This window comes from Leopardus geoffroyi, chromosome D4 (genome assembly GCF_018350155.1).
Source record: "Leopardus geoffroyi isolate Oge1 chromosome D4, O.geoffroyi_Oge1_pat1.0, whole genome shotgun sequence".
NCBI classification, from domain to species: Eukaryota; Metazoa; Chordata; class Mammalia; order Carnivora; family Felidae; genus Leopardus; species Leopardus geoffroyi.
In genome coordinates this window covers 92,117,384-92,130,174 of record NC_059342.1, presented here as the reverse complement: position 1 = coordinate 92,130,174, position 12,791 = coordinate 92,117,384, and positions in this window count along the sequence as shown.

Here is a 12,791-nt window from a genome sequence, read left to right as displayed (position 1 = left end):
ATCCCGGCCCCCTGGAGTCCCTCCCGGGTGGCAACAGCCAGTGCCCGGCCGCACGGGTCTGGATCACGGAGAAGGCCCGCCGGTGGGGGGGGGGGGGGCGTTTGAACAAGGAGCTGAACAAACACGCTTCAGGGAAAGGCCGTGATTTATTAAGATCTCTCCCAACACACGTGGAAGATGTAGATTTTTCTGGAACAAGGCTAGGAAGACAGTAAGGGAAATAGGAACCTCACTCAGGGTGGAACCTGCCCTCCGCGGGGTGCCGCCAGCACAGAGGGCTCCCCGACGTGGAGAACACAGACGAGTTCCCCTCCCCCCCCCCCGACGCCCCGCGATGGGGCCCTGGGCAGCTCGACTTCCCGCGTGGCCCTCTGTGGGCTCGGGGTCTGGTCCTCGGGGGCAGGGGCTCCGCTGTCGGGTGTCAGAGCTTCAGATCAATCGGCAGAACGACAGTGAGAACGAACCCTCACAGGCACTTCTCGCTGCAGAGGAGATTCAGTCCGAACCTTCTAGATGGCACGTCTCCCGGCGTTAACGCTCAGGCGACGCACAGCCGCACGCGGATGGGCCCCGATGACCGGGGACGTTCTGAGCTCTTTGACAGACTCTTGAGCAAAACTTGGAATGCACCTCCTGGGGCCCGCCTGGTGACGCTCTTGCGTCCAGTGCAAAGTGACAAAGCGTTCGTGTCGGCGAGGCCCCCTGGCCAGCTGTGACGCCTCCCTGCCCTTCCCGAGGCCCAGCAAGCCTGGAAGTTCCTGCCTCCCGCCGGCTGCACACCCTGTCCCCGCCTCGGCATCCCCAGGGGCAGGGAGTCCGAGGGGAGAATGGAGCCCCGGCCGGGGGCTCTGGCCCCCGTTCGTTTGCACCTGCCGTGTCTGACGCTCCCGGGCTCCGGGAGGCGGAGGCCGGCTCTCCTCTGTTCTGGTCTCCTCGGCAGCTGGTTCCCTGGGCCCTTGAAGGGCAGTGCTGTGGGCAGGTGTTTGGGACTTCGTCGGGCGCCGGTGCTAAGAAAAGCACAGCGTCCTGAGCAACTCGCCAGGCCGCCGCCAGGCCTGGAAAGAAACCCTCGGCTGCCGGGCGGGGAGAGACTGCAGGTGACAGGGGGGAGGCGGACACCCTTCCTGACACTTCAGGTTGTTTTTCTGGCGAACGTGGACACACGACGGGAACCGCTGAGAGAGTCTGTTTCATGAAGGATTAAGTCTTAAAGTTAAATTATGAGAAAATCCGTAAAGCCCTTTTGTACAAATTGAAATGAGGTCGTGGCTGAGCCATGGGGATGGTGGGGTTCACCGCGGGGCTCCCGGGCATCTCTAGGTGGTCGACAGGTGCCACCCCCAGAATGGGGGGCGAACTCGGAAGAGCCCCCTCTCCAGGACCCCGGGGGCCGGACGCTGGCCCTGCCCTGGCTCTGCCATGACCCCAAACCTCTTGTGGCACGTCCCCTGAGCCTCCCGGGGCACGGAGAGAACGGAGGCGCACGGAGGGGCAGTGGCACCACGCTGCTGTGCCCCCCACCCTCTCAGGGCCCGGGGAGACCCCCGCCCTGCCGTCCCGTCCACGCCGGGCTGCCACACGGCAGGAAGATGGCTCTGGCCTCCACGGCCGGATCTGTTTCCAGAGCAAGGCGCTGCTTGAACGGAGGAGGGAGGAGTGTTTGCTCTGCCTAATCCTGCAAAGCCTCTAAGCTCCCATCCCAATTCTGAAAACGCCAGTCCTGCTGGTGGCCTGGAAGCAGCAGCAGTGGGTGCTGCGGGGCAGGCAGGCACCGACGGCACGGCCAGGGCGGGCAGGGGAGGGGAGCCCGAGCTCCGGGGGGCCCCGTTGCCCCCCTCCCTGCGAAGCGGTGGAAGAAGGCCCCGCTTGACGTCCGGTGGCCACGGCTCGGGCTGGGGGCCCGCTGGGGAGGTGGCGCCCCCGGTCTCAGGGGAAGCGGGGTCTGGATGCTGTCCCCGGCGGCGGGAAAGGGGCTGGGCCCCGTCTCCGACAGCTCGTGCCCCCACGGAGCTGACACCAAGGTTAGAACCAAACTGCAGGGCACCCAGCTTTCCACCGTGAAAACTTGTGGATTTATTCCGAGTCCGGACTCAGACCCGCGGCCACCACGGCGCTCCACGGCCCGTCCACACGGGCATGCCGCCGTGCACCTGCTGTCCTGCCCCTCCTCCCGCACCGCTGCGCCCCTGCGGCCTCCACCTGCCATCTCTAGATGGGGACGGGCCCACACTGCCCCTCTGACCTTGTGCCAGCACGGCCTGACTCCTGACCCCAGACGGGGAAAGCTGGGATCCCCCCGGAGGCACCCCACCACCGTCTCGTTCTGTATCTGGAATCTGCCCTGCCAGCAAGGGCTGCGTTCACTGGAGCTCCTCGGGCGTAATTTGATTGAGAAGTTGAAACGCCCTCTTAAAAACAAAGTCCTGGAGTAATCCACGTTGGCTGCTGGCTGTGAATAACCCCTCACTCCATAAAAAGCTAGATGCAAAGCACGAGGTCACCGCCTACATCCCACCACACGGTCCCGTTCCTTCCACACTGACCTCCCGTGCAAAGGCACTGTGGTTAGCTACCTTCAACCCCTGAAGATGCTGGCTGACCTATCCCAAAAGCCCAGCCCTTCACTGCTTGTGTCCCCACTCTGTGTAAATTCCTAATCCTGGATCATTCACAATCTGGCTGTGGAGATGAAACGCATACCCGTGAAGAGACAGCACAAATAACACAGCTGAGAAGCGATCGACTAGTAGCCAGTGTGGTTCTTCGTGGGAAGGAGAGGGGCTTGGAGGAAGGGGCCCCAGTGTGTGCACGGAGAGTATCCTGGGAGAGGAGGCCTTCACTCCAGGGTTCGTATAGTCACCCTTTTATTTGCTCGCTAGTCTGCGGGTCGGCAGCTTGGGCCGGGCTCGGCTGGGCTGTTCTCTGCCGGCCGCCAGTGGGACCCCGCACGCGGCTGCAAACTGGTGGCAGCTGATGGAGTTGACAGTCCCAGTGGCCTCACTCACCGGCCGGGCCGTTGGGACGTGAGCGGGGCCTCTCTCTCCCGTGCCCTGGGGCTTCCTCGCGTGGTGTCTGGGGACAGCGACGCGGAGAGAGACACCTGAGGCCCCTTCTCCACCACCTGTAGCGGCCAACGCGGGTCTGGACGTCAGCCCAGGACGCGAGAGGCAGGGAAGAGGCTGCATCTGTCGATGCAGGGTCTGCAGTCACGTGACACAGGGGCCCGTGCTCGGGGAGGAAGGCGTCCGCGGCCCAAGCAAGCTGGCCCGCCCGGGGAAGCCTCAGCATTGCAAACCATGGGGGTCAGATGGGACCTTCCCGGGACTCCGACCTGACCACACTGTCCGGGAAAGGAGCGGACCTGGACAGAAGGCGCACGCCACCCGCACCAAGGGGTGAGAAACTGACCGCGATCTTACATCGCTCACAAAAGTGCGCTTGGAATGGATTGCAGACTTCAGTGTAAGACCCGAGACCCCAAAACTCCCGGAAGAAAACACGAAAAAAAGCCCCTTGGCCCGGACCTCGGTAGAGGCCCTTTTGGAAGTCGCACAAAGCGACACAATCAGAAAGGAGCAGATGGGACCACGTCAAGCTGAAAAGCTCCCGCACAGCTTGACGGCCTCGTTTCCTTTCAGACTCCGACGGTGCGGATCTCGGGGGACACCCCACCCATCCTTCTTCTCTGTACCCTGGGTCCTTTTCGCTCTGGCGACCTGTGAGAGTTTTGCTCCACCCCTGGTTCCGAGCAACTCATTATTTTTTGCTGTTTGTTTATTTCTGAAAGAGACAGAGTCTGAGCAGGGGAGGGGCAGGGAGGGAGGGAGACAGAGGATCCGACGTGGGTTCTGCGCTGACAGCAGAGAGCCCGACGCGGGGCTCCAACTCACGGGCCGCGACATCATGACCTGAGCCGAGGTGGGACGGACGCTCAACCGACTGAGCCCCCCCAGGCGCCCGCAGTTGATTATTTTGTATGGCAGTGAAGCTGCGCTTGGGGTTTCTTGTGCTTGGGACTCACTGGGATTCTTGGCTCTGTGGGTTGATAGTTTTCTCCAAATTAAAAAAAAGTTTGCGTTTTATGTGTTCGAATCCCTCTGTGGCCCCTGTCTGGTCTCTCCTTCGGGGACTTCAGTCACAAGGCTGCCGGGGGGGGGGGGGGCTGAGGCTTCCCTGCTGTCGCTCACGCTGTGCTCGTTCTTGGCCCCTCGCTCTCTCTGCGTTTTACCTCGTGACGTCCCCACGGCTCGTCTGTCGTTTCACCCGGTGCCTACTCTTTGGCGTCAGCTCTGGCACCGGTCCCACCCGGGGAGCACTTCGCCTTAGAGCCTGCGGTTTCTGCGTCGAGAGCCTTGACTCGGCTCCCTCACACCTCCCGTGTGTCTGCTTAGTGCCTCCGTTCTTTCCCGTGGCTCCCGGAACCCGTGGGGCACAGTGACTGCCGTCCTCTGTGTCACTGCCAGGTCACGCTGGGTCGACGACCTTGCCTCCTCCGTGTGGACTGCGTTTCCTTGCTTTCGGCATGCCTGGTGCACTTTGGTTCGCTGCTAGGTATCACGAATTGTAACGTCTGGGATGCTCAAAGTTGCACATAATCCATAAATATTCATGAGCTTATTCTAGGACACAGTTAAGTTATGCGGGAACATTTTACCCCTTCGGGGAGCCTTTCCAGAGGAGAGCAGGGCAGTCCAGAGCACATTTTCCTCACCGTGGAGGCCACACTCTGGGTGTGCCATCCGAGGCCCTGTGACTCACGACGTCTGACACGCCAGCCGCTGGGGGAAGTGACTGACCCTTTTGGGGGGCCGCTCCTGGTGACCTCCAACAGGCCTCACTCCTGGTCTTGTGTTCCCAGGACTGCTCCCCACGATCCTACCCCCTGGCCTCACGTGCTGAGCCACTGAAAACCCGTGATTTCCCATGCTGACCTCCCCCTTCTTTGGTGTACTTCCTGATGGATGGCGGTCCCCTGGGTCCCCCCAAACTCCCAGCTTCATCTCCTCCACTTTGCAGGAGTTCGGGGCTCCTCCCAGCTCCCCCTTCTTGCCTGCAGCCTGAAAACTCTCTCTGGGTAGGCAGGTGCAAATGTCCTGGGGCTTCCTTTCTTTGTCTCACGTCTTCCAGGATGTGTTTCTTTTGTTGTTTAATGTCCAAACTCCTTAGAACCGTTGTCTGATGTATTTTTCCCAGTATTCTGTTGTTTTGTTTTCTTCTCTTTTCTTTTTTCTTTTAGTCATGACAGGAGGGAGAGGGTAATCTGGTTCCTGTTACTCCTTCTTGGCTGGAAGCTGTTAACTTTTAAATTTTCCCAGCGGAGGAAAGGGTTTGCTAGAAACATTCACTCCACAAATATTTACTCACTGAATGTAAACATGGCGGGCAGTGGACGGGGCTCGGGGAGACGGAGCGGGAGCAAAGACAGACAGGACCACGGCCCTCAGAGGCGAGAGAGGCATCCCCTGAACTGCATAAGCAGCTCTTTAGTTACAGTCGTGATACCCGAAGGTTGTAAAAGCTCACAGCATCCAAGCAGATGGGATCAAGTCAATGCGATCACCCATGAAATGTACGTTTTGGGGAGATGACATGATGGGTTCATTCGCAGAACCAGGCAGAAGAACAGAAAAGGGTCCAAATGGCCACGGGCTTCACCAGGTGGGAAGGAGGCGCGTCCTGGCTGAGGGTGGGGACGGCGAGCGGAGGGCGGGGCCTCTGGAACACCTGCCCCCCCTGCCCCCCTGCAGAGTCCCCGGGGAGAGGCGGTTTCCCCGCGGCCACATCCCGCCGCATCCGGCGGCCAGCCAGACGTCCACGCACGCACAGGTCCGGCTGGCCGCTAAACGCTGTGGACAGAGGAGAGAAACTAGCAAACAAAACGCGCAGAGAACAGAGGAGACCACAGAGCTCTTTAGGGGGGCGAGGACCAGCACGATGAGGGCTAACGAGGGGCTGGAGTCTGGGGAGGGGCCGGGGACAGGACAGGCTGCCACTCGCAGGGGGCAGCGGTCACAGGGAAGGAGAGGACAGAGGGTGGAGGGGGCCGGCGGGGGCTCCGGGGCAGGGGGCAGGAGGGAGGGTGCCATGCGGGAGGAAGAGGGGGGAGCCAGCGCCCGGGAAGGGCTGGGGGCTGGGCCCCGGGTCTGCCTTCACTTGGGCACCTCCGGCTTCTAGTGCCGAGCACCCACGGGCAGCAGGAGCCACCAGGGTGTCGACGGAATGGGACGCTGGCTTGGGGCAAGGGGCCGGTCAGAGGCACGTGGGATTAGATGGGTTAACACCCTCATCTTTCTAGGTCATCTCAAAATTGGAACTCAGCTAGAGAAGCATTTCAGCGGGTTGTGTAGCGACCTTCCGGGCAGGAGCGCGCTCCGGGCACTGGAAGCCACCGTGCCCCAGAAAGCCCGCAGCCGGGTGACAGCTGAGAGGGGCACCTCCTCTGAGCGCTGGGGGCAGCGGCCGACAGGACACGGGGAAGCAGGGCCAGGGCGGGAGGGGCGGCTTCTCCCCGCTGTGAACAGGGGCGGGACGCGCCGGGGGGGGGGGGGGTGGGGGTCTGCCTGCGGTCAAGGTGCTGCAGCCAGAGGTGTTTCCGCGTGCCCGCATGTCACACGGGCCTCAGCAGGAAGGGCAGAGCGCACCGTGATGCTCAGGGGCTTCAACAGAACTCCCGCCGCGCCCCGGAGGCTCCAGGAGGCGGAAAATGGGCCAGGACGGCATGTCCCCCCTCCCCGGACAACAGAGGCCCGTCTCCAGGACCCTCCGGGCCCATCCTGTGCTCCCTCCAGGTGGGAAAACGAGGCCCAGAGATGGTTGCACAGGGAATTCCATGCCCAAATCCCCGATGGCTGATCCCTAATGCCTCTCCACCTTGCCCAGCTGGCCAGAACAGTCCTGAGGCAGGGCACCTGTCCGGAGGGCACCTGTCTGGCGGGGGAATTTGCCCTCAGTGGGGACACGAGGCCAGGTGGGCGGGACTGGGTCCTGGCACGCACTCAATAACCCCCGTGCATGGCCGGCCCCTTCCAGTCCCCATAGCTTCTATGTTCTTGCTTCAAACCGTCTTGAAATTATCCACCCGTCAACACTTGGCCCTTGCTGGCAGAACCCACGGCCATTTATTATTCATACCAAGAAGGTTTTAGGAGAGGCTGGGCTCTCATTGACTGGGAAGTACAATTATTATTTCATTAAAGATTGATTACACGTGTGGCTGGTCATTTAAATAATGGCTCTGCTGACACCGTTAATTGAATGACACACGATTCCACCCTTGCTCCTCTGAGCTGGCCCCAGAGCCTGCGGAGAGGTGGCCGGCCCTTTTCTCCCACCCGGAGGGCAGGGAATAGTCAGGGAAGGGCGGGTGAGCTCTGTCTGCAAATCAGGCGCGTGTGGGGTTCAAAGGCGCGAGGCCCGACGTTGGGGCCTGAGCCCCGTGTTCGCGGACTCTCTCACGGCCACCAAGCTCTCGGTCCACAGTAATGTCTCCGGGAGGAACTTAATTTCAAGGTGGTAAGACAGATGCCGTGTGTGGTTTAATGTCACTTCATCATTAAAAGCAGATTGATGGAGGCTAAAGACGGCAGACGGCCCTCCCAGGCCCTGCGACGGCAATGCCGTCTGACTAGAGAGAACTGCATGGAATCCAGCCTGAAGGAGGCGTCCAGGGACGCACGCACGCACGCACGTGTGATCAAGGAGTGAATGAACGTGCCAACAGAAAACGGGCGCAGCCTGGAGCCACCGCTTGCCTTCCTCGGTCCATGGGAGGGTAAGACCCCTCGGGGAGACCCGCAGCCTGGCGCCCGCCCATAAGCCCCCAGAGGACCAGACCCTGCCCTGGGACACTGGGTGGTGGCAGGAAACGCCACCCCCGTTCCCCCCCCCCCCACCTCCGGGGAGGGCAGGTCTCCAGGCAGAGCCCCCAGGAAACTGGACCCCACTGGGCCTCTCCGGCCATGCAACCCTGGGCTGCCACCTGAGCCCCTTGCCCGGCCTCTCCCCTTGCCCGGCCTCTCCCCTCCGCCCCGGGCCCTTCCCTGGGCTGCCTCCAGTCTGTGTGCACAGTGGGGAGGCGGGACGGCAGGGGGGATGGACGGCCGCTCTTCCCTTCCCGGCCTGAGGTCGGTGCGGGCAGCAGGGGCCACATCCGCACCCAGGACAGCCACCCTGGAGCTTCGCCTCCGCCCGGAATCATGAGGATTTAGTCTTTGTCAGCGGCCCGGCTCACGACACCCAGTTCCCCTCTTACAGAGGCAGAAACAGGGCTCCAGGCAGGTGAAGGTCACGCTGCTTTGATGGAGGGAAGTCGGGTCCTCCAGACGGCTGGGTCTTGTAGAGGAAGGCTTGGGTGCCCCCAGGGGACTTTCCCTTTGCGTTGGGTCCTGGGCGTGGTGACGCTGGGGCACCCGAGGGGTCGTGCAGAGGGCCGGGGTCTGGCAGCGGGGCGGCTTCCCCCCGCTGCTCATCTGCTGTGTCACGCTGAGCAGCTCACTCTGCCTCTCTGGGCCCGCGCTGGGGCCCACGCGTTGAATGTCCGGCTTCCGGCCTGGCACAGAGGGTCTCCCGAAGGGCCCGTGTGTGTCCCACCACCTTCCCCGACAGGGTCACCCTCGCTAGACACCCTCCGGGCCCGGGAGGTTCCGGGGCCCGGGGTCCCCCAGCGTCCCTCCTGCGGCTCACGTCCGCCTGGTCCCTCTGTAGAAGCCGGGCAGCCGGAGAGGGCCAGCTCGCTGTCCCAGCCGAGGAACCTGGGAGTCGGGGCGCCGGAGCCCAGCGTCCCCGGAGGAGGTCATCGGGACCCACCCGGCGAGCGGCTTTCCCCCAAAAGTCACTGTTTTCCCCCGAGACGGAGCTTTCCATCCTGGGCGACCCCTTCCTGGGCTGGGAAGCGCTCAGGACGTAGTTACCGCTCTCATATTGGTATGTCCGGCCCCAAAGCCGTCCCCTGGGCCCGTCCCCTCACAGGACACCTGCACCCACAGAGTTCGCCCACAGCCTCGGGTCACAAAGGAGAAAACGGACCCAGACTTGAAAGCGAGGCCCAGGGTCGCCGGGGGCGGGGCGGAGGGTGTCCAGCCCAGACCTCGTGACCGAGCCCTGCGGGACCCAGGGCTGCGGCCGGTAAACGCAGGGCGGAGCTGACCATCCCACCGGGCGAGGCTGTGGGCCCCGGAGGCAAATGAAACGAGTTCTCCGTGTCATGAGGACACAGGGGGCTGGGAAAAGCGGTTCTTGTACACCCCGTGGCCTCGGGCCGTTAAGTGCCTGCGCGGCCCGTCTCAGGGCATCAGGGCCACCCCCGGAGCGGCCTTCCCGGGAAGTCCAGTGACGGAGGAGGACGCTCCCTGTCTGGATCCATTAACCTTGCTTTCTTGGTTCCCAGTCCGCTTGGACGAGCTCTTCTTACGGAAGGGGGCGCCCACGTCCGCCCCCCATGACTCCAAACGGGCTCTGGACCCGGGGGGGGGCGGGGCGGGGACCAGCAGAGACAGAGCCCAAGATGTAGGGAGACGCTGTCCCCCAGCTTGGGGACATCCTCCAGAAGCCGGCGTGCCCGTGGCCCCATCACGTGCCCCCTTCCTGCGCCTGGTGGCTCATTGCAAACACACCAGGGACTTCGGGACCAGCCCGGTTGCCCTCAGGTACCTTCTCCCAGTTTCGAAGGCCACACGTGTTACTCACAGACGGCTCAGGTGATGCAGCGACCCTTCTAACCCTTGACTCGTTGCCCGGGACGTGGCTCCCGCTGTGTCTGGGGCACAGAGGGGCACAGAGTGGGTACGGGGGTGGGGAGGGGGGTGGCAGGCAGGGTCGGAGTCCTGAACCCCTGCCTCGTGAAGACGGGGTATTATTGTCCACTGCTGCGTAAGGAATTGCCCCAAAGCACGGACGCTTCACAGACAGCCATTTCTTGTCTCAGGGCTGCGGCGGGTTGGGCATTCAGGGACACCTGCCTAAGGTGTCTCGGGAGGTGGCAGTCGGGGTCGGCAGGGGCTGGACTGCCTGAAGGCCAGGCCGGGCAAGCCCCTTCCAAGATGGTGCACCCACACGGGCGGGAAGGAGGCTTCAGCCCCTCTCGCTACGCGGGCCTCGTGCTAGGCCAGTGAGGTGTCCCCACGCGTGGCAGCTGGCATCCCCAGGAGCTAAAGGTCCGAGGGAGGGAGGAAGGGGCAGGCCACAACTCGGTGACGGCCCCAGAGCCACGCGCTATCTCGCTTCCACGCTCCCCGCGTTAGAAGTCCAGGCCACGCCTCTTACCGAAGAAACGAACGTATTTCTGCCTTTCTGTGAGAATCTCTCCATGTTTCTCCGTGCTTACCTACACCCATGATATAAATAGTTGAATTGCCAGGATTTGGGCTATATTGCATAATCGATCATCGACCCCTCACCCGATCACTCACCGCGTTGCGGGGTGAGCAGATATGTACAGTTACTTTCCCACGACCGCACAGGATTTCGGGCCCCACGGTGTCCCAGGAAGGGTTGCCAGAGTCGGCAGGTCCTGGACGAAAGCCCGGTGCCGCCATTGAACGGCTCTCGCTCCCGTCCCGGAGGGCATTCAACTTGGAGTCAGTGTTTCAGGATCTCAAACAGACCATAGGTGAATATCGTGTCCCAGCTGCCCTCTTCCTCTGGGGCCAGGGTTCCCCGGTGGGCCCGGGTCCGATGGGACCTGGCCACGTGAACGGAGGGGAAGGCCCGCGTTCCACTCCCGGGTGGGCCAGGACATCACCCTTCCCCTCTGCCGCCCGAGCCCGGGAAGGTGGGCCGCGAACGGGGCCCTGGGTCCTGACAGGTGGTGGGGGTTTGTGTGTCGCGTGAAGCCTCTGCAGTTTCCCCACCACACCCCTGTGCCCTTGTCCGGTGACCCCCCGAGATGGCCTCCAAGGTGCAGAGAGCAGGGTCAAAGGCCGCGCACATTTTAAGGTTGACACACGGTGTCAGACAGCCCCGCACAGCTGTCGGGGGGACTCAGTCCCCGGCCCCCAGCCTCCGCAGGGGCTCCGCGGACAGGGCGGGGAGCTGGGCCGCCCAGATGCACTCACCAGGGCTTGTCCCTTCCGGTGCTCGGGTCTCGGTGCTGTCCCCTCCCTCCTGCGCTGTGAACTGCCCCAGCGGACTCAGCTTTCAATACAAGGACGTTCCGGAGAGCCCGTTCTGCTCCGGGCCTGGAGGGATGGACGCCCCGGGCCGGCGCTGCCCCCGGGCCAGGGTTAGCTCTGCCCCTGCGGGGCACAGCCACGCCCCCTCCGCATGTCCACCACCCGCCGGGCGTCCCGAGGGCCGCTCTGCTCCAGCCTGGCACACAGAAGGCGCAGGCGAAGCTTGTCATGCGAACGAAGGAAAACAAGAACGATGAGCAAACGTGTGGCCGAGGCGCGCGTTGGGACTGACCTGTGTCCCCTGCCAGCCCCCCAAATCCCAGCCTCCCCCAGAGTCCCGGAACTCTGGGGGGTGACTGTGTTTGGAGGCGGGATCTTCGCAGAGGGGATCGAGCCAAAATGAGGCCATTAGAATGGGCCTCACCTCGCGGAACTGGAGTCCTTATAAAAAAGGGAAATTAGGACACAGGCACACAGAGCGGGAGATCACGGGGAGAGGACGGTGTCTGTGAGTCACGGAGGCGGGCTCTGGAAGGAAACCCCCCGCCGGCACCCTGACCCTGGCCGTCCAGCCTCCAGGGCTGTGAGGCAGGGAGCTTCCGTTTGAGCCGCTCGTCCGCGGCACTTGGTGACGGCTCTGAGCCCACTGATGCCGAGAGCTGGGTGGACCACGCCGGCTCGTGGCCTGGCCGTGGCAGGTGGAAAGCTGCGGCCACGTGGCTCTGAGGACCCGAGGGGACCCCGGCGGCCCCGATCTGCCTGTGTGGGACGCCCTGGCCGCGGCTTGCGCCCACGATCCTCATTTTGTGTCTAAAACCCTGCAGATTCGCCCTCGTCAGCCGCCCTGGATCTCACTTTCAGTGGTTTCATTTCTGCATCTGTGACCTGTCAGCCTGTGTCATCTCAGTGCTGGCACCGGACGGCCAATTATTCCCCAGCTGGGGCAAGTCCTCGGCCCGCAGAACCTCGCACACAAACTTCTTTTTTTATGCCATGCACCTTGGAGAGAAGTCTCGCCCCGTGCTGCGTTCGTCATAGGGAAACGGTGCACAGCGACGCGGGCACGAGTGGGTGCATCCGAGCGCCGTGGGACCCGTGCCATCCAGCGCGGAACTCACGCCGCGAGCACCCTCTGGGTCGTGCTAACAAGCACCTTCACGCTCTGGGGTTGAAGACGTGTGGCAGAATCTGTGCTCGGCCACTTTCTGCGCAATCGGGGGTGACTTGCTCCCCCCTGGGCCTCAGTTTCCCCATCCGTGTGAGCAGTGGCGATCACACCGCAGGCGTAGAAAGAGATGGGCTCCGTGCCCAGCCGACGGCCGGCCAGCGTGGTGGTGCTGCTCACCCCCAGCTGCTTGCTTCTTCCCGACAAGCTCCCAGAGACGGTGGAAGGTGTCCAGCCCGTGTGCCCATGACACGGAGGAGAAAAGTGAGGTCGGAAATGTCAACGGGTGTGCTGAGCCGGGAATCAAACACAGGCTTCTGATTTCAAGGGACAGGCAGCAGGGGCCCCAGTCTCAGACAGGTGACAGCTACCGCCTGGCTGGACGCAGCGAGAGTAGCAAACCTCACCCCGAGGGAGGTGTTTCCTTCCGCATTTTAAATGAGCACATCCTAACCATCACCTTCATTTCTGAGCAAGTTGCAGGAGGGGCTTTTTAAGGGCATTCGTCTGCCTCTGCG